The sequence below is a fragment of the Spermophilus citellus genome (assembly GCF_964194105.1).
Source record: "Spermophilus citellus genome assembly, chromosome: 17".
NCBI classification, from domain to species: Eukaryota; Metazoa; Chordata; class Mammalia; order Rodentia; family Sciuridae; genus Spermophilus; species Spermophilus citellus.
The window spans coordinates 41,426,535-41,451,124 of record NC_138199.1 but is presented as its reverse complement, the minus strand read 5'-3'; the positions used below and the strand labels follow the sequence as shown (position 1 = coordinate 41,451,124).

Sequence of the window (24,590 nt, the reverse complement as noted above, 5' to 3'; positions counted from 1 at the left end):
TTATTTTTATTTATTTTTTAATATTTATTTTGTAGTTTTAGGTAGACACAATATCTTTATTTTATTTTTATGTGGTGCTGAGGATCGAACCCAGTGCCTCACACATACTAGGAGAGCTCTCTACCACTTGAGCCACAACTCCAGCTCCCTTTTTTTTTTTTTTTTTTTAAGAGAGAGTGAGAGAGGAGAGAGAGAATTTTTAATGTTTATTTTTTAGTTCTCGGCGGACACAACATCTTTGTTGGTATGTGGTGCTGAGGATCAAACCTGGGCCGCACGCATGCCAGGCGAGCGCGCTACCACTTGAGCCACATCCCCAGCCCCTCCAGCTCCCTTTTTATTTTTAAAAAATATTTTATTTTAGGATCTCACTAAGTTGTTGAGACTGGCCTTAAATTTGCAATTCTTCTGCCTCAGGCTTCCTGCTAGCTAGGACCACAGGTGTGTGCCACCATGCTGGACTTAAAGCTTCTTGCCTGCTGTTCTCTACAATGCAACTTTGGAAACTGTTCCAGTAATTCTACAGCATATTGAGTATACTTCTCTTTCTTTTTTATTTTGTACTGGAGATTTAATGTGGGGCACTTTACTACTGAGCTACAACCCCAGCCCTTTTTAATTTCTTATAATTTCTTAAAATTTTGGGACAGGGTCTTGCTGTGTTGGTAAGGCTGGCCTCATACATGCAATTCTCTTGCCTTAGCCTTCCAAGTCTCTGGGATTACAGGCATGCACCATCACTTTTAAGTAGAAGCTTGAGAATCACCATACACTTTTTGAACATTTGGAGGTCTGTAAATAATACTAGGAGACAACTGAAACACAACCTATGACCCTCAGCCTGCTGTAGAGCCCCCATATCTGCCCCATGTACCCACAAAGGAGAAATGAGAGAGAGAGAGAGAGAGAGAGAGAGAGAGAGAGAGAGAATGAGTATGTGTGTGTGTGTGTGTGTGTGTGTGTGTGTGTGTGTGTAAGCCACTGATATTTTGGGTTGTTTGTTATCATATCCAGAAATGAAGTAACACCTACTATGTGCCAGACACCATTCAACATGCTTCAGTTTCATTAGGGAAACAGATCTTTGCTCCTCTAGAACATCTACATATAGAGCTTCCTTTTTTAAAAAAAAATCTTTATTTTTAGTTGTAGATGGACACAATACCTTTATTTTATTTATTTATGTTTATGTGGTGCTGAGGATTGAACCCAGGGCCTCACACATGCTAGGCAAACTCTTTACCCCAAGCCACAACCCCAGGCCTTAGAGCTTCCTTATTAATTTACTTATATTTTGTTTTTGGAGCTGCCTCTTTTTTGTTTGTTTATTTTGTTTGAACCCAGGGGCACTTAACCATTGAGCCACATTCTCAGCCCTTTTTATTTTTTTATTTTGCAACAGAGTCTTACTAAGTTGCTCAGGGCTTTGCTAAATAGCTCACAAGTTGAGGCTGGTCTTCAACTTGTGATCCTCCTGCTTCAGCCTCCTGAATATCTGGGATTACAGGCATGTGCCACTATGCCTGGCTAGGAGCTGCCTCTTTTTGATGGCTGTACAGTATTTTTTGTACAGAGGCATTGCAATTTATTCAACTAATTCTCTTTTGGATGGATTTAGATTATTTCAAAACATTAATCTCAATAGGTAAAAAAGCATATTTCTAATACCCATGTATAGAAAACATGTATTAAAATACTTTTATTTAACTCATGAATGAGGAACCATCAGGATGATGAAGCCCATTCAAAAGAGAATATGAGCTGGGCCTGGTGGCACATGCCTGGAAGACCAGCAATCTGGGAGGCTGACGTGGGAAATTTGCAAGGTCAAGGCCAGCCTCGGCAATTTAGTGAAGCCCTAAGCAACTTAGTGAAACCCTGTCTCAAAATAAAAAATAAAAAGGGCTGGGGATGTGGCTCAGTGGTTAAGCGCCCTGCATTTAATCCTCTGTACCTATAATAAATAAATAAATAAATAAATAAATAAAAAAGATATATCTGGGCTTTCATCCACTGCATTCCCCAGAGAACCAGTCATTTGTTAATAATAACAAATTTTATAACATCCGTAATTAAATTATCTTTTTAAATTTTAAGGTAAAGTGTTGAGGGTGGGGCATGTAGCTCTGTGGTAGAATTCTTACCTAGTAAGCTCAAGGTCCTGGGTTCAATCCCCAGTACCAAAGGATAAAGGTCAGACTGGCTACATTGCTCAGACTGGCTCCACCATCCTTGGCTCAAGCAATCTTCCTGTCTCAGTCTCCTAAGTCTCAGTCTCCTAAGTAGCTGGGATTATGTTATTTTATATACATGTACATATATTTTATCAAGTTTGAGGCCAGCATGGGCAATTTAGTGAGACCCTTTTTCAAAATAGAAAATAAAAAGGCTTGGAGATGTAGCTCTGTGGTAAAGTGCCCTTGGACTCAATCCCTAGAACCCCCCCCCCCCACACACACACACACGAGGTAGAGAGAAGAAAACAAAAGAAATACATGAATGTACTAGGTGATGAAACTAATCAAGTCCATAAATGACCTTATCTTGAAGTTTGCCATAAAATGACCTGCATCAAACTGAATTTTCAGAGATTCTGGATTTTGCAGTATCTGGTGTTTTCTTCATAAGGTTGCAAAGTTTCAGTTAAATTAAACAATGCATGTAAAGTGTATATAAGACCCTAGAACATAGGAAAGCATCAAATAAATACTATTGTCATTGGTTTTTATTTTATTTTATTTTATTTTTGCAGTGCTGGGGATCAAACCTGGAGCCTTGTGCATGGTAGGCTGTAGCCTTGAGCTATACCCAACTCCACTGTTGTTTTTAACAGGGACGTGCTAGCCTTCAACACTCTGCTTCTGACATTTTAGCTAGACATAGTTTTGTGGAGTACTTTGATGTTTGGACGAGTTTGTTTTTGTTTTTGGTACTGGGGGTTGAATCCAGGAGTGCTTTACCACTGAACTGCATCCCCAGTTCTTTGATTGTTGTTGTTGTTATTTTGCAGTACTGGGATGGAACAGTACCCCTGATACTCTGTCACAGAACCACATTCCCAGTCATTTTTATTTAATTCACTTATTTAGAGACAGTGCCTTCGGGATTATAGGTACGTGCCACTGCGCCAGGCTAGGATTAGGCTATTTGAAGATAATGGGAGATAACCAGTTTTACTTTTGATAGGAGAAAAAGAAGGAATGGATTCCTTCAAGCCAACTAGATCAGGGTTCAAATTCACAGCATCAGCTCCTTTAAAAGGAGAGGAAAATACTTATCTTGCAGGTTGCTTTGAGGATTAAATATAACTAGATAGAATGGAAACTGCTCTGTAGGCAATATGTGCTGCATAAATGGTAGCAGCTGTTTTGTTAAGATAGGTTCAGGAAGGCCAAGGTACGCCCCTTCCCCAGCAAGTCTGAAACACACAACATCAGCCACTTTCATGACAGAAAATGAGGGACTTGGAGGGGCATCAGAGAAAGCACTTATTGTGCATAAAGAAACAAAGCACTGTTACCATGATCTGTCCTCGGGAAGACGGCACCAGGCCCTCCTCTGTGATGTAATGTCATGAGATTTTACTGATGGTGGTGGTGGTGGGGGAAACGAGGGTAGAGTCAGGCCTGTGAGGAGCAACTCCCCTCCCCACATAGGCAGAGCTGGATGTGTTCCCAGGTGGTGTGGTAGTTTGAGAGCCTTTAGCCTTTAGCTTTCAGGAAGTTTCCATTGTCCTGTGATTTTTTTTTTTAATGTAGGCTGCCCCTTTTATTATTAGAATATCCTGAAGTTTCAAGGTTAATGTGGTCCTACTTGAATATAAGATGGCTATCTCTTGATCAGTTTACTCTGAGAACAGACCCTATCTATTCTTGCTTGCATCCCCACTGGATGCAACTCAGATATAAACCTTAAGGGTGGGAATACCATGTCCCACAAGACCGTGGGCCAGGGGCTAAAAAATGCAAGGATGATCTGATAGGCTTCCAGCCCAGGAGGGATTGGCAGAGAGGACAGATAACTGATAACTTTTAATAGAGAGTGTGGAGTGTTGGGTGACGTAATGGAGCTATGAATAAAGTGCTATGCAGGGTAGTGAAAAGAGAAACATCTAATTTTGCTGAGGAGAATAAGAGAACCTTCTGCAAAGAATTGACATTTGATTAGATCTTTGGACTGAATCATTAGGCAAAGGACTTTGAGATGCGATGAAAAAAGAAAGAGTAGAGGGGAGAAGGAAGAGGGACACAGGAGATGGCAGCATTTCAAGAGAAAGAAATTGCAGGATTAAGGAGGTGAGGCAATAGGCACATTCACTCATTTGTTCAGATGTTCATTCAACAGATACTCGTTGAGAGCCAGGTATTTTTCTTGGCATTAGGGATACAACAGGAAGCAAGACAGACAAGGCTCCTGATGCTCTTGTGGGGTTTACACTTGAAAGTTAGATGTGATGGACGTGCATTAAAGAACAAACAAAAAAAGATGAACAAGAGAGTAATATGTGTTACATAGAAAATATATTGAGGACCGGAAGTGGTGGTGCACACCTGTAAATGTTCCTGGTGAAGGGAACATGAGTTCTGCACCCTTGAATTCAACTAACCACAGATTGAAATATTTGGTGGAAAAAATTGTATTTGTATTGAACAGGTAGACTTTTTTCTTGTCATTATTCCCTAAACAATAATCTAACAATTTATATAGCATTTACATTGTATTAGGCATTATCAGTAATCTAGAGATGATTTAAAGGATCTAGGAGGGTGTGCATCTGCAAGGTTTGGTATCTAGGGATTGAGCATCTGCAAGGTTTGGTATCCATGGTGGGGAGGGGATCTGGAACCAACCCTCCATAGGTATGTAACTGAAAGTGATATCCTTGTTCTTGATGCCAATCCAATAACAAACTTGAGAAAATGGAAAAAAAAGTTCAAAGCTTTTCTAGCAAAAGAGAAGGATAGGGGACTTCTGTATCAAAGGCTGTGATTCTGCTCATCCTTAGGAACAGGGTGGTTTTATAGAGGTGGTTCAGAGAAAATGAGATTAGGGAGGAGAGCTCAGGGAGGAGAAATTTAGGGAAGAGAAGATCAGGGAGGAGAAGTTTAGGGAAAAGAAGATCAGGGAGAGAAAAAAAAAGTGTAAGCTTCAAAGCCACAAGGGATATAGTCAAACCTCTTATAGGTTCTGAGGGGTAACTGTAAAATTTCCTATAACAAGACCAGACCTGGAATATTTGAGGAACAAAAAGGCCAATTTGGAGCAAGGTGAGCAAAGGACAGATGGGAAGACCTGTGGGTCACCACAGTGAGTTTGTTTTGAAGATGTATCATTTAGCTGCTTCATAGAAAATGGAGTGGAGGCAGACAGGTGTGGTGGGTGGCTGTTGCTTACCCCTTGGGCTGGGCGCAATGGCACATGTTTGTAATCCCAGCAGCTCAGGAGGCTGAGGCAGGAAGATCCGGAGTTCAAAGCCAGCCTCAGCAAAAAAGCAAAGCACTAAGCAACTTAGTGAGACCTTCTCTAAATCAAATACAAAGTAGGGCTCTAGATGTGGCAGTGGTCCAGTGCCCCTAAGTTCCATCCCTAGAACCAAACCAAACCAAACAAAAACAAAAACAAGATCTTGGTGGCTCAGCCCCAAGTGGAAGCAATAGAGAAAGATGTGGAGATGTGTTCAGAGCAAATGTATGTTTTGGTGTGAAACTGCTGATGTATCAGTATATGGGAGAGGGAAAGGAAGAGGTGGTTAATCATTTCGAATGCTAGGAGAGATTAAGATGGGCACATAAAAGTGACCTGTTCATAGTAGTAGTAGCATCTACATGGCAACAGTGGGAACACAGGATTGGTGAGAGAAGATGCTGGAAAAGAATGGCTTTGAAGGCTTTTAGGAATGAATAAATTTGACTTCCTAGAGGGATCAGGTGTACTCTTCAAAGCCAGGTGAATAATCTGTTAGGCCAGGAACCTCTCAAAGTTTTTGTTTGTTCACTTGTTTTAAAAGAGCTGTCCCGGGGCTGGGGATGTGGCTCAAGCGGTAGCGCGCTCGCCTGGCATGCGTGCGGCCCGGGTTCGATCCTCAGCACCACATCCCAACAAAGATGTTGTGTCCGCCGAAAACAAAAAAATAAATAAATAAATATTTAAAAAAAAAAAAAGAGCTGTCTGCCTCCAAATACATTTGTTGATATCTCTATATTGCTTCATCTCTCTTCTCCTCTAGGATAAATAATAATTTTTTTTGTTTGGTCTTAGCTTCTCTCCTTTCAGTGGTTTCTCAGAATATGTCCAAATCAAGCACATGATGGGTACTGGTGGAATGTATACTGAGGACAACTAAATGTGCCTGGGTTCAGAGAGGAAGAGAATGGTTTCACCTACTTCTTGTTTCACTTCTCCCTTCTTCCTTGTCAACTCACAACACTTGGCATTTTTTCACTGGGAGGAGCCATTATCAGGTTTAATAATAATAGTAATAAAATGTTGTTGTTGATAGCTGACTGGCAGATTCTATTGTCCTCAGGCCCTCCTATTGCCTCTTCTGCAAACACAGAGCAGGCCTGCAGAGGTCCTCAGAGCTCCCTGTGAACCACTGCACCAGGCTAGTCTTCTTTAGCTAACATTATCTTTTATTTAAACAGACACAGTAGCCACCAATCTTGTTACATAATACCCATATCCTAGGGTGTTAAACCAATGCAGAATCTACTGTTAGGGGGTGGTGATCTGGCAAAAGGAATAACACAAATGTCCCTAACACACTATTGCAGAAATGTTGTAACAAGTTTGACTATTTAGAACTTCAGAGTTACAAGGGGCTTGAGAAATATCTTATTTTAGTCCTCCTTATTTTGTTCATTTTTGCAATGCTGGTATGGAACCCAGGGGTTCACATACACAAGGCAAATGACCCTAATCCTCCTTGTTTTAAACTGTGGAAAACAAGGCTTAAGGAGACAAAGAAACTTGCCCAAGAGGCAGATCAGAGGTAGAAATCAAGCTTTTGATTAAAAAAAAAAAAATTCATCACCTCTTCTTAGTTTAAGGATTAAATGCTAAACTGTTCTTAATTGGCGCATCAGAAATTAAAACTAGACTTTCAATTTAGACTTTCCAAACTAGTCAGTTATACACGACGACAGTGCCCTTACACTGAAACTGCAAATCAAAGGCTGATACTGAAGTATTTGAGGCGTTTTGTTGTTGTTTTTACTAACATTGGGCCTGAATTCACACTGGACCGTGCAATATACATTAATTGAATATAATTTGGTCGACCAAATATATTTTAAAAAACAACTGAGTGCAGTTAAAGGTGAAGTTTTGAGTCACCTGGGTGTCTAACTCAGCACCACTGTGAATTTATGTGCAAACTGGTGTATGGACAGAGGTAGGAGTCTTCTGGACTCCAGAAGCATCTCACATCCTGATAGCTACTCAATGAAACATGTGGTTTCCTTTATTTTTATTTTCTCCTTTCCTAAATTGGCAGTTAAAACACGTGCTTTCCTCGGAGGAATTGCAGAACTCCAGTGGCTGACAGATAGGGCTGGACTTCTCTGCCCTTTCCCTGGCTAGCATTCTTTATCAAATTGACCTGTTTTCCTGCTGGGAGACTCTGCCCCACTCCACCCACCTGGTACCTCCCTGGATCTCCCGACTGCCTGGAGCTTATTTTTTAACCTCTCTTCCTTGAAAAGCACCACCCCACTGACCTAGAACGTGGGCTCCTCCCCCCTGGTCACTCAGACCATCTTACTCTCTCCTGGGCTAACCAACCTCTTTTCCCTTTAAAAGTCCTGGAAAATCAGCACTTACAGGTCTGGTACTATTCAACTGCCCCAGCTCCAGAGGGCAACTTCTGTCAACTTAGACCCCGGGATAGGAATGGCTTCAGGTGTAAGGGTGGAATTACTATTTTGGCCATCTAGGTAGGAAATACTATGAATCCCCCTCCCCAGCTCCAGGTTCTGGGACTTCCAGTCTTAACCTGGGTACAAACCCCAAATCCAAACAGCCTCCTCCCAGGCGCAGAAAGCCCACCCATGCTCATCACCCTTTCTCCCAGCCCCGCTCGCTAGTTGCCGGGACCGGCCGGACCCAGGACTCGCTGCACTCCCCGCACCCAAGACCGGCCAGGGCAGAGGGGTGGGGGGTGGGAGATAGGGGAAGCAGGGGGCGGAGTTCCGTCCTCCGCTGATTGGCTCCGTGCGGATGGGCTGCGGCCGTGCCAGGCCAACCCGTGTCGTGTTGCTATGTGCTGAGCGGAGGGGATAGGCGCGGGGGCGCGTCCGTCACGGGGCAGCCCCCGGCCCGGACTTGAAGGGATGCAGAGTGGCGGCGGCGGCGGCAGTGGCGGAGACTGTGGCTTTAAGAGCGCGCCGGCAGCGGGCGATCCAGCCGGGCGGTCCCTCGTCGCTGCGCACCCCCGCGGAGCCGAGCCCGGCGCTGGCCGGACGGGGCAGCCTGCTGCCGGGTAAGCGAGCCAGGAGCCGGGAGCGCGGCGCGGGCTGGGCGCGCGTGGGCGTAGGGCGCGCTGTCAGCGCGGGCTCTTCGCACAGGGCACTGGACACCCGCCCGGAGCTCCCTCCGGCCCGGATCCCGCGGAGTGCGCAGCGCCCTGGGCCCGGCGGTACGGCTGCGAGGTCCCGCGTGGGGTCCCCGTGGGGCCCGAGGAGCCGGGGGCGGGGAGCGGGCCGCCGGGGCCACGTGACCGGTTTGTTTACAAACACTGCCCGGCCCGGTGGCGGCGGCGGAGGAGCCCAGGTGGCGCGGGTCCCTGGTTCGGGTCTGGGGACCCCTGGCGAGGAGCCTGGCAAGTCTGGGGACCGGGAGACCGAGTCTCTGCTTCCTTGTCAGCGTCGTCCCTGAGGATTTGAACTCTAATGGGTCAGGCAGGGTGGGGGCTTCGGACGTTTTCTGTCCCCGCGTGACGCTGCGTGTTCTCTGGAGACACTTGGGTCGGGGACGCCGCCCTGGGGGACTGGCTGTCCTCGAAACTCTCGGGAACGCTTTGCCAGCCCCGAGCCGAGGTAACCGCAGCGAGTTCCTGCCTGGCCGCTTCCCAGCGCCTCCCCACGGTGCTGGCCAAAGGGTGGGCGCGAGCTCTCCTGCCCAACGGAATGTGGGGGCCTCTGCCGCGGGGACCTCCCAGGGGCTGGCGCTGAGGGACAGCCCCGACCCCTCTCTGCTTCAGGTTCTCATTGCTTGGCCGCTGACCTCTAAGGGGTGCTTTTCCTCAAATGGTGGGCTTTTTCTCCTGTCTCGGGCCGGGGAGGGGGGCGCCATCTGGTTTTTGGACCTGTTGTCCTAGGGACTGCCATCTCTGACTTCACTCCTAGCTACAAGAGTTTAGAGTGCGTCCTCCGTTTATATCTGATCCGAGTGTAGCTGACCCACAGCCAGGTCTCTGCTAATAAGCACGCAGAACTGCTCCTGAGTCTTGCCGTTTTTTTTTTTTTTTTTTTTTTTTTTTTTTTTTGCTTTTTGGTCTCCTTCCGAATTTGCTCTCCGTGCAACGTGGTGGTAGTGTGGGGGGTCTTTTGAATGAGTCTTTGTCTTTGTGTCATAAAGCTAACAAGATAGTTAGCTACTCATCTTTTTTACCTCCTTCTTTTCTTTCTCCCCTTGTTCCTCTCTTTTCCAGCAAGATTGGGTTCCCCGTTCCATGTCTTTGGACAAGAAGGGCAGAGGTCTTTCTGGTACCCCACATACAGAATGTTAGAGGAGCGAGGGAATCTATGGGGTTGAGAAATTAAGTAAATCTCACTAACTGCCATGGAACTTAATCTCACAAGCTTGGTGCTCCCCAGTGGTCTCTTGGTTCTGGTGGCACAGGATCTGTGATGAGTGAGATTGGATTCACCCCTCCCTACCTTTGTTCTTACCTAGTCTCTGCCTTAGGACCTCAGAGGTGGGTCTAATCTGAGTTCCTTCCATCTGTTCCTCATTTCCTTAGTACTTAATGCTGTGACTGTCATTCCTCTAATGAGGAGCATTTTCATTCTCTGAACTGTGTGATAGGAGTGGCTACAGTTCTTTCCCTCAGGGATAAGGCCTATCCTGAGGAGAGTTGTGTAAACTTCCCTTTGGTACCAGCCTTTGTCCCCACCTGCACCATAGAGTATCAAGCAGTCTTGGGCTCACCCTTCAGTTGGGCTTTGCCTTATTAAGTTGGGATTCAGTGACACTATTTCTTGAATCTGTCTTTATCTTTGTGCTTGTGCTAAAATCAAGAAGCTTAGAGTTAGGGGTGGAAAATGGAATAGAAGCCTGGTGCTGTGACACATTGCTGTAATCCCATCCACATCAGAGGCTGAGGCTGGAGGATGGTAAGTTCAAGGCCAGTCTTGGCAACAGAAAGACCCTGTCTAAAAATTAAAAAAGGACTGGGGATGTAACTTAGTGCTAAAGCATCATTGGATTTAATTCTCACTCAAAAAGAAAAAGAAAAGAAAATAAACAGCATGTATAAAAATGCTATTTTCCTTATTTTCTCTAGGAACATAATTTTCAGACATTAATGGGATCCACCATGAGGAATATATTTACTGCACTGTACAGGTCCCCAACTGAAATAAGTTCCAGGAAACAGTAATTATTGCACTTACTACCTGCAGTGTGTTCTGTTTAATTTTTTATACTTCATTAAAAAAAAAGTGAACTGCTGGTATGACTCATGAATTTGATTTACTAACCAAATGGGTCATGACCCACAGTTTGAGAAACATCACTTTTGGGTGGAGGTCCTCAGACTTAAATGTCCAAAAAGATTACCCTGATCCCAGTAGTGATTAAAAATAGTTTGTCAGGCCATTCTAGAGCTGTTTATTTTCAGTGGGGCACAGAAATCTGCTTTTCTTTTTCTTTTTTTTTTTTTTTTGCACCGTTGGGGATTAAGCCCAGGATCTATGCATGCCGGGCAAGCACTCTGACACTGAGGTACACCCTAACCTTTTTATCTATTTTTGGTACTGAGGATGGAACCCAGGGACTCCTTACAATTGAGCTACATCCTCCATCCTTTTTACATTTTCTTTTGAGACAGGGTCTCACTTAGTTGCTGAGGGTCTCACCAAATTGCTGACACTGGTGTCAAATTTGTGATCATGCCTCAGCCTCCCAAATCACTGGGATTACAGTCATGCTCCACCATGCCTGTTTCTTTTAAAATTTTCATATTCAGACAGGGTCTTGCTAAGTTGGCCAGGCTGGCCTTAAACTTGCCATCTTCCCACCTCAGCCTCCTGAACATTTTTATTTTTACTTTTTATTTTCTGTATTCCACTTGGAGCTCTGGAGCAGAAGGCTTTGGAATCTGCATTTTTAATGAGTGGTCCATAAGATTGTGATGCAGGTGGCTGATTAGAAACTCTGGTCTAGTGGGAGTTGATGGCAATGAGCTATAAAAGGCATTAAGTTGAATGTGAAGTACAAGATCAGGTAAATAGCCCATACTGCATGCAATCCTGAGATCATTGAGCCACCAGTCACACTACTTAGGCTTTGGAAAATCTAAGGGCACAGTGTAGTTTGTTTTCAACTGTATGAAGCAGTTGGTGTTCAGAGACTGGCAGCCCTCTCTTTCTCCCTGCTCCACCCCAGCTCATTTGAGGGCTGCTGTTCACTGTTCTATGCCACTGGATGTTTCTAGGTGCGTGGGGATTGGGGATGTGAGTAGTGCTGATGAGCCGCTCTTCTGTTCACAGAAGAAAGGTTGATTTTTGCTTAATATCTGGATGGTATTCCAGACTGTGTAGCCAGTGGGAAAGGTCGACTGGGTGACTTTATTTGGGAGGTTGGGTAGGGGAGTGAAGGGCTTGTTGCATCAGATGTTAACAGAGACACAAGTTCCCACACCTCTTGGTCTACTCAGCTTTGGTTCTTTCCCACTGCTCCTTTGTGCAGGTGGATCTTGTTAGTTATCTAGTTTCTGATGCTGTTTCCTCTACCTTCTAGCACAAACATGTATACAACGGATGCAGTCACACCTTAGATTTCTCCCTCTTGTGCTCTTGTGTGCATATAGGTTTTTGAATTAATTAATTCAAAAGTACTTTGAATTAATCAAAGCTGCAAGTTAGTTTCAAAAAGGACTCTTAAGTTATCCAAATTCAAATTAAGCTATTCCTTTTTTTGTGGGGGGAGAGCTTTGGGGATTGAACCCATGGGTGTTTAACCCACTGAACATCCCCAGCCAGCCTTTTTTTTTAAAATTTTTTATTTTGAGACAGGGTCTCACTCTGTTGTATGGGCCTTACTAAGTTGCTGAGGCTGGGCTCAAACTTGGAATCCTCCTGCCTCAGCTTCCTGAGTCTCTGGGACTACAGATGTGCACCACCACATCTGGTCCTTGCCAAAGATGTGCCTTATGCGGGGACATTAGCTGTGGGATTGTTTACATCTAATACTTTTCAGTTTGGCTAAATAGCTCACGTTCAGAATATTTAGTTTTGAGCATATGGGAAAAAGAAAGCAACAAAAATGTGGCAAGGGATAGGGTATCTTAGGATACCTTAGGATAGGAAAAGCAGAGGCAAAAGATGCGCAGGTGAGATTCAAATGGAGGTTCAGGATCAGTTCTCTTTGTAAATTACCTCAGCATTTCCCTAGGGTCTATCAACTCAACCACTAGGTGCTCCCACAGGTATAAATCTCTGGAAAAGGGAGAGGTATCATTTTGAATTTAAGCCTACAATGATGGAAAAGCCAGCCAGGGCCTGTAGGCTAAAGGTGTTTTGTTAGAGTTGACAGTTTTCAGTGTATCATTTTTAACAAAAGGTGGTAAAGTGCTTGGATCTGTAAAGGATTTCACCGGCCTGAAGTTCCCTAGGAGCTGTGACTATAGCTCTGGAGGACTTAGAAGTAAGTCAGGCCTGATGTGGTGGCGCACGCCTGTAATCCTAGTGGCTCTGGAGGCTGAGGCTGGAGGATCCCGAGTTCAAAGACAACTTCAGCAGAAGCGAGGTGCCAAGCAACTCAATGAGACCCTATTTCTAAATAAAATTACAAAATAGGGCTGGGGATTTTTGGCTGAGTGGTTGAGTGCCCCTAAATTCAATCCCTGGTACCAAATAAATAAATAAATAAATAGACTGTTCCACTCCCCTGCTTACAATTTACCAATGTTTTCCCTTGCCCTTCAGCCCTTCAGATATAATCCCACTTTCTCTGTGGATGTTGCATGGCTTGTCCCCTTGCTCCACTTTCTCCCACTAGTCCCCCCCTGGTGCACCCTGTTGCCTTCTGTTGCAGCTGCACTGGCCTTCCTGAAGTTTTTGAGAATGGCATATATCTTTTTGCCCCAAGGGTTTTCTACTGTTAGCCCTTCTTTTCAAGATCCCCTTTCTCCAAATTTTTGCATGACTGACTCCTTTTTTGCTTGGGTTTCAGAGAATCTTTCTGTGATCTAGAACAGTTGCCTCCCTCCTCAGCCTCTTTTGATCTTCTTAATTTTTTCAAAGCACTTTAGCACCATCTAGAAATAATATTGTCTACTTGTTTATTTTCGTGGAAGACTGAGAGCTCCTTGACTTTCTGCTGACAAAACTTGGCTTTGAGTGGGCACTGGATGAATACCTGTTGGTTGAATGAATGCATGACCAAGCAAGGCAAGGTTTCCAGTTTCTAAAGTAGCACTTTATTTGCTTTGTTTTTTTTAAGAGAAAGAGGAAAAGAGGAAAGTGACTTTTTGTTTGTTTGTTTGGGGCCCTTGGATCGAACCCAGGGGGCACTTAACCACTGAGCCACATATCTAGGTCTTTTTTAATATTTTAATTAGGGACAGGGTTTCACTGAGTTGCTTAGGGCCTCACTTAAATTTCTGAGTCGGCTTTGAACTCCTCCTGCCTCAGCCTCACCAGCTGCTGGGGTTACAGGGGTGCACCATTGTGCCTGGCAAAAGTCCCTTCTTGTCCCAGAAAAAGAGACTAAAATTCCTTTTCCCAGGATAAGAAACTACTCTCTTAGAATTAGCTTTTCTTTTGTAATTTCTGCTTTTCACACTATTTGTCATCTCTTTTTTCCATTTATAAGTTGCCAAAGCTTTCAAAAGCTCTATTAGCGTTTTGTAGTTGTTAATAAACAAGGCTTGCCTCTTCCCCTGACCTTCTCTAGGCCTCACTGTTTTCTCTTGACAAACATTAGCATTTCTATCAGAAATCACATTTCACTAATACCAGGAGACACTAGACACGGGCTAAGAGCCTAGGCTTTGGAATCAGAAAGAACTGGATAATTAGCTCTATGACCTTGGGCAATCGAAAATTCTCTAAATCTTTATTCCTTATTTGTAAAATGGGACTAATTATAGTTCCTATCACACAGGATTTATGGGAGGATTAAGTGAGAATGCAGGAGAACCAGGCACAGAGCCTGGCACATAAGCACCCAGCTAGCTAATAATAACACGCATGTTAGTGGTTGGAGTCTCCTCTATGGCTGGCAGAAATCCGTTCCTAATCCATTGATTCAGGAATGGGCAGGGGGAGAGGAAGACTCCCAGATCTTACATTAGTATAAGTAAATGAATGGAAACCAGAAATGCCACATAAATCAGAACTGGTATGGAATTTAAAGATCATGTAATTACAAACTGCCTGCTGCCCATCTCCTGACTATTTGTGAAAATTTCAGAAGGAAGTCTTGTCTACCTGTTGACCTGGCCATCTTGGCTTTATTCTTGATACAGCTACATAGTTGGGCCATATTATCTCAGCCTTTCTAGAACTGTTTTTACTGAGAAAACTTCAATGTCTGTTTTTGTGTTCATAGAAGGACACTGTCAGAAATAGCTTTATATAACTCATTTCTACTGTTCTTATAAGGGTTTATATTATTGAAGACGTTCAATGCAACCTCTCTTTATGTTCCCTTTAAGAAGTTCATGGGAGAAATTCTTTCAGAACATGGTGCCAGGAAAAGCTGTGTCTCTCCCAGGGAACTGGTTTGCTTTTTCTTTGTGGACAATTGGAAATTTATAACTGCTCATATTTCTCCTTTTGCTTTGGCTGCCAGGAAGTGCAGAGCTAAATTTGTGGCTTGATTTTAGTAACTGTATAGGGCCCTGCATCCTAATTTTTTTCCAGTGTTAACCTTTTAATTTTTGTTTTCTCTAATTTCAAGTGAATGACTTGTGACTTTAGATACAAGCTGGATAGATACTGGATTGGTATAAAAATGCATTTAGGTATTTCATTTTAGAGATATAAACATTGAGGCTCAAAGAGATGAAGAGGACTTGCTTAAGACACTGGCACTAATTAGGGGAAAGAACAGAAACAAAACATACCTCTTGTTTATCAGGCTAAGGGCCCTTTCTACTCTACATTTTAGAAGAATACAAACTCCTGACCCAAACCCCAAATCACTCATCATCTCTTCATATTAGGCAAAGTTTCTGTCTGTTATGGGGCAAAGAAGCACTCTGCTATGGAGGTGCAGCTCTGCCTTAAAGTTGCACTTCTTGTTATTCTCTTATATGTTCTGAGAAATTTCTCTAGGCCCAACTGTAGAGATAGCCCATGAAGGTGGGTGTGGTGGTGCATGCTGGTAATCCCAGCCATTGGGGAGGCAGACGCAGGAGGATCACAAGTTCAAGACCAGCCTCAGCAATTTAGCGAGGCCCTGTCTCAAAATAAGAAATAAGAAGGGCTGGGGCTGGGGTTGGGGCTCAGTGGTAGAATACTTGCAGGGCACTGGGTTTGATCCTCAGCACCATATTTAAATAAATAAATAAATAAATAAATAAATAAATAAATAAATGTGTTGAGTCCATCTACAACTAAAAAATATTTTAAAAAAGAGGTAGGGCGGGGGCTGAGGATATAGATCAGTGGTACAGTCCCCTTGGGTTCAGTTGCCAGTAGGAAAGAGGAACCTCTGGCCTAGAGCTTAAATTTAACCTTGGTTTTGTTTTATTTTCTTGGGTAATAATCATTCAACAGATAATAAGGCCTTTGGGAGATAAAGATGAGTTAAGCTATGGACCCTGCCCACAAGAGCATATTCTCCAAAGTGATAAACAGCCAGAGTACAAGGTAGCAAGAGTTTAAAGTCATTACAGAGATATGGAAAAGAAGGCTGATTTGGTTGGAGGTAGTCCTGTAAAGGATGAAGAGAATTTATTTAAAATATTTTATCAGTTGTTGATGGACCTTTATCTATTTATATGTGGTGTTGAGAATCAAACCCAGTGCCTCAACTGGGCTAGGCAAACGCTCTACTGAGCCACAACCCCAGCCCGAGGAAGAGAATTTAAACATGCAGGGACCAAGGATTCATTTCCCCAGGTCTTCTTTCTGGCTTGTCTGGGTAGGAAGGATCTATTTTGGGAGTGGAAAGGGACTTGAGTCCTGGTACTAGTTGTGTGACCTTGGGCAAACAGTTTAATTTATCTTGAACCTTTTCCTCATCTAGAAAACAGGGATAATCATAATCATGCCTACCTTTTTGAGCTGCAAATTTTTTTCCTGTGCTTTTCTGGGTTGTGAAGAAGTGAGATAATAATGCATAGCAAGTACTGGGTCCTTTTTTGGAGGTGGTCTCGTAAAAAACAAAGAAGATTTAAAAATGCAGGAGCACACCAGGGGGAACTGCAAGCAAAGGCACAAGGTATAAAGGGGAGAGGGAATGTATGAAGAGTGCTCAGCAGGTACTTGAGATATGGGAAAGAGAATGGGGGGGGGTGCTGCTTGGGCTGCCATTGCTGCAGCTAAGAGCAATGGCAGGGAGCTGCGACTTCCATTCACAGTGGAATGCCTTTAAAATTTTTTTAAACTTATATATTCTTGAGGCAGGGTCTCGCTAAGTTGCCAAGTCTGGGCTTGAACTTGGGATCCTCCTGCCTCAGCCTCCTGAGTCACTGGGATTACAAGGGTGTGCCACTGTGCCTGGCTTATAGTAGAACATTTATGGATGTAGAGCTAGCTGTGAACAGTGGCCAACTGACATGAATCAAAAACTATCGTGAATAGGAGACTATGTCTAGGGATTCTCAAACCTGGCTGCCATGAGAATTCCTGGGGCTCACCAAAGACCTACAAAAATATATATTTTTTTCAGAATGGGGAATCTGTAATAAAAACAAATGGTAATAACCCACATCCTACCCCACCCTAATATTTCCTGCAGCTTTTATTTCCCCCACCTGCATTTTCCTAATGCAGCCAACTCCACACATGTCTGGGTTCTGGAAACCCCTAGGGTAGTGGTTAATCACCTTGGCAGAAATCACCAAACATCCTTGGCCTTACCTTTCCCTTGCTCTATTTTTGCCTCTTCCTTTTATTTGTTGCCCTCGTCATTCATTATATTTGTCTCCCCTTTGTCTCTTATTACCTTGGTGTTTGTCCGTTGGGGACCCTCTCTAACTTGACCCACTGCCAGCTGGAACTTAAGGTATAAATGAATTATTTTTCAGTATTTGCTGTATTAATGGTATGTAAATGTGCATTATGTAAACCTAAATTCAATGGTGCTTTTAGTTAGTTGTACTCATGAGACTCTTAATTTTTTCCTTTAGGTTTTGAGTAAAAAAGGCCCAGACTTAACTGCAGCCTTGGAACTAAATGCTCCACCACCAAGAACCAAAACCCAGCTATGTCTTGTTCTCATCTATTGTCCTACCTTCTGGTTCAGATTATTTCCTTTTCTTCTGGATTTTCTCTCATTTTTGCAATTTAATGTTGGAGCACTGAGTCTGGTGTTTTAAGAGGGTGCAGCATCTTCTTTTGACATTATAATTAGTTTACTGGAACTCTCCTATTTTGCTGAAAGTTCTAGAAAGTTAAAGGACCAAAGTTTTGCTTCCCCACCTCTCTGGCTTGTCTGGGTAGGAAGAATCCAGTTGGGAGTGGGAAGGGACTTGAGTCCCAGTCTAGTCCTTTTTAGTTATGTGACCTTGGGCAAACAGTTTGACTTCTCTTGAGCCTTTTCCTCATCTAGAAAACAGAGATAACTGCCAGGAGCCTGAGCACATGCCTGTAATTCCAGGGATTTGGGAGGCTGAGGTAAGAGGATAGCGAGATCAAGGCCAGCCTCAGCAACTTAGTGAGGCCCTAAAGAACATAGTCCCTGTCTCAAAAAATAAAAAAGGGCTGGGGATGAGACTCAGTGATAAAGTGCCTCTGGGTTCAATTCCCAGTATTCCCCTCCCCTTATAAAAAGGGGATAATTATCATAATGCCCCCCGTTTTTTGTAAATGGACACAATACCTTTATCTTTTTTTTTTTTTTTAAATGGCGATTTTTTTTTTTAATATTTATTTTTTAGTTCTCGGCGGACACAACATCTTTGTTGGTATGTGGTGCTGAGGATCGAACCCGGGCCGCACGCATGCCAGGCGAGCGCGCTACCGCTTGAGCCACATCCCCAGCCCCTCACAATACCTTTATCTTATCTATTTATTTTTATGTGTTGCTGAGGATCGAACCCAGTGCCTTACACGTGCCAGGCAAGTGTTCTACCACTGAACCCCAGCCCCAGCCCCATAATGCCTGACTTTTTGAGTTGCAAAGTTTTTTTCTATTCTTTCTCTCTCTCTTTTTTTTCTGGGTTGTTATGAAGAATAGAGATAATGATGCATATCAAGTTCTTGTCCCTTCATTGATCCATAATAGGGAATTAATAAGCTGTAGCATCCAGAGGCTCATGGGCAGTTGCTAGGGCCTCTTCCTTCCCTCCCCCACTGCTCAACTTCGTTCAACCAAGGCTTCCTGAGCTTGTCCTTCATGCCATGCTTTGGTCTAGTAATGAGGGATGATTAACCAGACAGTGTCTCTGGCCAGAAATAGCTCACAATCTAGTAGGAAGGCTGACCCATTAAACAACCAGCTTTGTGGAGGCTTCTTGAATTATACGACAAAGCCATATTGGCAGTGTGCTTGTCTCCCCTCCATGTACCAGGCCTGAAAGCGAAAGAGGCTTTAATAATTTATAAAATCTACTTGCTGTTCCCATACAGAGAAGAAATCCAGGCATTTCTGCAGAGTCAGTTTCTCCCACCTGGTGCCCTTTCCTGTCCTTTATGAAATGATACCATTAGATGATAGTTTAATAATTTCTAAAACATCCATCCATCTTTGGGCTGGTGATGATTGAGTATTTAGACATACCAGCATCCTTTTGAAGATGCCTCTTCCCTTTTTTACTCTTGAGTTCTAAAAAGTTCAGTTTCCAAATTCCAGTTGTGGAAAGGCAGGGGGCCCAGCCTCCTGTGTCAGTCTAGATTTTTGGGTTTATTTGAGTGGGGAGATGAAAGTCAGAAAGCCAAAGGCGTGGTGACAGCTGAACAAGGGAATTGTATTGGCAGATTTGGGATGGATGGTTTGTAGCTAATTGGAGCCCCAGCTGTGCCCTGGGGACCAGCAGTTAAAGAGAAATCAAGGTCACACAGTGCCCATAGTCCAAAAGACATTCATTTATTCTGAAGATATCTGAGTTTGGGAAACATGACTACAATCAAATAATCACTTCAATAAAAGAAAAACAGCAAATGTCAATATTGCTGAGTGTGGAATAGGCCACCTGACTCAGTGGGAGTTGGGGAGTGTTCCCTGGTGAAATATCTTCCGAGGATAGGCTATATCACCTATCTAATTTTCTAAGATCATGTTTTCTTTCTTTCTTTCTCTCTCTCTCTCTGCTGGGGATTGAACTCAGAGTTACTTTACCACTGAGCTATATCCCCAGCCCATTTTATTTTTTTAATTTCAGACAGGGTCTTGCTAACTTTCCCAGGCTGGCCTTGAGCTTGCAATCCTCCCTCCTCATCCTCCCAAGTTGTTGGGACTGCAGGCATGCCCCATCATGCCTGGGAAAGGAAAGGATCCCTTTCCTTCTTGGCCTAAAGCAAGCTTGACCTTCATTTTTCTCTGAGTCTTGCCTAGAGCAGCAACTCAGACTGCCCTGGGGGTTTTGTGGGGACCACCCTGGGAGGAGACACCTAGATTAGAAGTCTGAGAGTTTCTATAGGAGTCCAAAAGTCAGTGCCAGACTGGTTTAGGCCACTTGGGAAAGTGCCCTATGGGGTAGTCTAGACTGTGAAGGGCTAGGAGTGGCAGTAACAGAAATGTTTCTGCTGTCAGCAGCTAGGTAAAACTGTCAGAGGTTCACATGGTATGGCTCATCTGAGCTATAACTCCGCAGTACTAAGTTTCAGACATCATCAACCAGTTTCAGCAAATGGGTGTCACAGGAATTGGGCTGGCTTTATAATTTGGGGGAGTGTTATGGTGAGTCCCATGTAATGCTCAGAACTAGACATTTTGAATGTTTTGGATAGTGGCACAGTAACTAAGGAGATTTAAAAAGAAAAAAAAAAAACAGCTTTACATGGCAGAATGATTTCCCTGATGGTTATTCATTTTACTCAGTTAACATTTTTCAAGAATCTCCAATGTGCTGGGCATGGTGGCACATGCCCTTAATCTCAGTTAATCAGGAGGCTGAGGCAGGAGAATCGCAAGTTCAAAGGCAGCCTCGCAACATAGTGAGGCCCTAAGTAATTTAGTGAGACTCTGTCTCAAAATGAGAATAATTAATAAATAAATAAACATAAATAAATAAATAAATAAATGGCTGGAAATGCAGCTCAGCAGTAAAGCACTCCTAGGTTCAAGTCCTGGTGCAAAAAAAAAAAAAAAACCTAATGTTTTGGACACTAAATCCTGAGGAACACACTGAGGGATGCCCCATGAAACTAGACTTTTTTTTTCTTTTGTAAGCAGTTAGCACAAAAGCAATTAGTACTTCAGCCAAAGACTGGACTTTTGACTGCAGGAAGTTCCCAGTCTGATGAGGAGAGACTCATGAGCAATGTAATAAAATGCCATCCCGGATAAAGATAAAGTTTTTCTTTGCTGGCAGCAGGGGCCACCAGCTCTGCTTAGGGTCTTATTTGAGCTGGGTATTAGAGGATGAACAGGCATTTACTAAGCACAGAAGATAGGTTAAGAGATTGGAGGTAATGAAACATTGAGAAAAAGCACAGGGTAGTGACCAGACTTGGTGTGTTCGGCAAACAGGTTTAGACTGGAGTTTGGGGAAGTGATGAGAATATAGAGTTGGGAACAGGCTCTTCATGTCACCTGACAGGTTGGACCATGTCCTATAGGCTGCTAGGAAACCACTGGAGATTTAGAAACAGGAGGAGATGTGATTAGATTGTATTTTATAAATAGAATTCTAGAATGGGTTGGAGAGGTGAGAGCTGAGTCAGGGAGTCCAGTTAGGGAGCAAACACAGTAGTCCACAGTGATAGAGGATGGGCCTGGCGGGGGGTGGCTGCTGGTGACTGAGGAGAGCAATGGAAAAAGGGGGGTTTAAGAAGGAGAACCAACTGTCTAGGGGAGAAATGAAGTTTGATGTGGAAGGGAGAGGGAGGAAAGGGTGTTTCCTGCTTAGGCAACCGGCCTTCAAGAGGAAGGAACAGAATTGGGGTGAAGGTGACAGGGGCAAAGGAAACAAATGATAATGGTATTTTGTTTCATTTTGCAATGCTGGGGATGGGATCGGGCCTTGCACATGCAAGGCAAGTGCTGTGCCACTGAGCCACACCCCAGCCCAGAAAGATGGAAGAGCACCCATGAGGTTGAGGTTGAGGTTCAGAGAGGTGGAAGAGCATGGTGAAGCCATTTTATTTCAGGAGAAAGCAGCTGAACACTGCACCAAGCAACAGGGTTAGCAGCCGAAAGTATTAGTGTTTGCACCTGGCATCTGGAGGCTGCCCATGCTTTTGCTACTCAAGATCCCAGTTAGGATAAATGATGTTCAGGAGGCCTTACTGGAAAGCCCTGTAGCTCTTCCACTCCTCTGGAGGATTTGTATTGTATCAGTGGATCTAGCAGGACAATCAGAAATCCAAGTCTTTGGCCTCTCCTGGCTTGACCTGACTCTGTGTAGAATCCCATTTACTCAATTGTACTTGGATGCTTTTCATGGGAGAACACTCAAAGGAACAATTTTATTTTTATTAATACCAGGGATTGAACCCAGGGGTGCTTAACCACTGAGCCACATCCCCAGCCCCCACTCCCTTTAAATTTTTTTTTTTCTTGAGACAGGGTTTTGCTAAGTTGCATAGGGACTAATTGAGTTGGTGAGGCTGGCTTTGAACTTGCAGTCCTTCTCCCTCAGCCTCCCAGGCTGCTGAGATTACAGGTATGCACCAAGGTGCCCAGCTCAAAGGAATCTTGCAAGGGGGTTATGGACTAGGAGCTCTTGAGACATTCTGGGAATCATGTCCACTAGATTTTTCATTGTTTCTTCTCTAATCACCCACAGGAAATTTGTATCCTGAACAACCAATATGTTTTTATTTTATAGGAAATGATAAACCTTGTCTTTTTTTTTTTTGCCCTGGTGACTAGGAGCTCAAAGCCAAGTGTAACTTCAGTAATTATGTCTATGTCCAGACTCTCCTTTTGTTTTTAATTTTACTATCCTAATTTCTTAATTTATTTTAAATCTTATTGTGTTATATATATATATATATATATTTTTAAAATATTTATTATTTTTAGGTGTAGATGGACACAACACAATGCCTTTATTTATTTATTTTTTCAATGCCTTTATTTTTATGTGGTGCTGAGGATCGAACCCAGGTCCCACCCGTGCTAGGCAAGCGCTCTACCACTGAGCCACAATCCCAGCCCTGAGTATATGTTTTTGTAATTAATCTCAGATACTTTGAACTCTTTTGCTTATTTCTTTTGTACTGGGGATTGGACCCAGGTGTACTCTACCTTTGAGTTTCATCCACGGCCCTTTTAAGTTTTGTTTGGAGACAAGGTCTCACTGTGTTGCTTAGGCTGGCCTTGAACTTGCCATCCTCCTGCCTCAGCCTCCTGAATTTGCTTGGATTAAAGGCATATGCCACCATCTCTGGATTTGTTATTTTTAAAATTGAAATTGTAGAGAAACCTGAAGTAATATCTGATCTACTTGATAGCTGGTCAGCAATAGCTACTTCTGATATCTAGTAAATGGCATGCAAGTTGCAAGATGTTCAAGGGGAACTCCTCTTATATGCGATGTTCCAACAGATGCAAGTCTTACATGGAGTCCTCCCCAGGTGAAGTGTCAAACTGATCCCACAGTAAAAACATTGCTCTGAGAACAGATGTTGGAAAGGCATATTAGCATCTCTCTCAGAAGGGCCTCTGTAATGCTGTCATGTTCTATGACCTCCCTAAAATCAAGGCCTTAACAAAATGAAGGTTGGTGGATGGATACTTTGCTCTGGGGCAGGACTGCAGGATTCATCTGGCAGGCATCATTAGCACATGGAATCAGGACTTAAGAGCAGAAGAAATCCTAGAGATCATGTAGGAGTATTGTCTATCAGATAATCCCCCTGAAATCAAGACTAGACCCTGTGTCCAGGTTGGAGATGAATGGTTGGCTTTGTTTTTCAGGGAGAATGCCTCCTTGACAGTTCAGACCTGTTTTTTATTATCAGCTAGATGGATTTGAAGTACCACCTGGGTCAGTGCTATAAAAGAGGTATCTATAAAATGATGATATTGATTTTTTTTTCTGTGTATCTTGCACATCAGCTTGTGGCAGTTTTAATAGAGGATTTTCAGAGTAGTTTTCAATAGTGGGGCCCCATCCTGAGATTAGCAGTCAGTACAGACCCCGTAGGTAACTTGTCTGATGCACTAAGTGGTGGAGTGTTGTGTTGTTTGGAATGACAGCAATAATATCAGGTCCCCAGTTAAGCTACAAAAGCCTACTTAAAGCACAATGTATCTTTAAGTGGATTAGTTTAGGCCCTAACCTCCTAACCACTGTGAATCAACCTGGGGCACAGGAACAGTGTTGCCTTTGGTTGTGTGAGTAGGAACAGCTCCTTCACTCTTTCTCCCTTGCTGGGAAGGATGGTTGTAGCTAATCAAGGTTATTGAGTATTGACCAGGTGTCAGGTGCTGTGTTTGAATGCCTCACTTGCATCATTTGATTCTTTTGTCTCCTCCAGGAGGTAGACACTGTTGTTATCTCCTTTCAGGCTGTTTGCCCAGTGGTAATGCAGCTAGTGAGAAGAACCCAGACTGAATCCAAGTCCATCTGCCTCTAGATCCTGCGCTGATGTCCGCTCTTCCTGTGTGGCGGACCAGAGATCCTGGGTCTCTCCTGCCTTCTCTGGGTTCAGGATTCTGGTGCGATTAGGCTGGGTAAGGAGGACAATGCTGGTGGGTTACAGGCTTTCCACAGGCATTTCATATCTTGCTCTTTTTCTCACTTTCCAGTCTCAGAATTGGCTTGCCAGCTCGCTTTCCACTGCCACCACTGTTTATCAGGGCTTTTCACATTCCTCATGGATGGCTGAACAGAACATGGGTACTCAGTCATGGTCCTGCCTTCCAGATTAGAGGTGTGTGCCACGGTGCTTGAACTGCTGCTGCTATTTTTCTTTTAACATAGCCTCAGTGATGTAAAGAATAGGCATGGATGCCAATTACAGACCCCCTTTGATTAATTTCGAGGATTTAAAAGGTCACCTCTAAGCCAGGCATGGTGGTACACAACTGTAAACCCAGGAAAGCCAGCCTCAGCAATTTAGTGAGGCCTTAAGTAACTCAGC

At 43.7% G+C, this 24,590-nt stretch overlaps 1 protein-coding gene and 1 long non-coding RNA gene across 7 annotated transcripts in view; one reads left to right on the top strand and one right to left on the bottom strand.

Moving 5' to 3' along the window:
* The window catches only part of LOC308635743, a 573,614-nt gene that overhangs the window by 201,166 nt on the left and 347,858 nt on the right, over positions 1-24,590 (bottom strand). The window lies entirely within an intron of this gene.
* The window catches only part of YPEL2 (yippee like 2), a 61,496-nt gene continuing 45,109 nt past the window's right edge, over positions 8,204-24,590 (top strand). The window contains exon 1 of one of the 6 annotated variants that reach the window (XM_081272306.1): positions 8,204-8,479. The gene's annotated coding sequence lies outside the window, so the exon portion shown is untranslated. The other 5 variants (XR_014019465.1, XM_081272307.1, XM_081272309.1 and 2 more) reach the window with 5 other exon arrangements.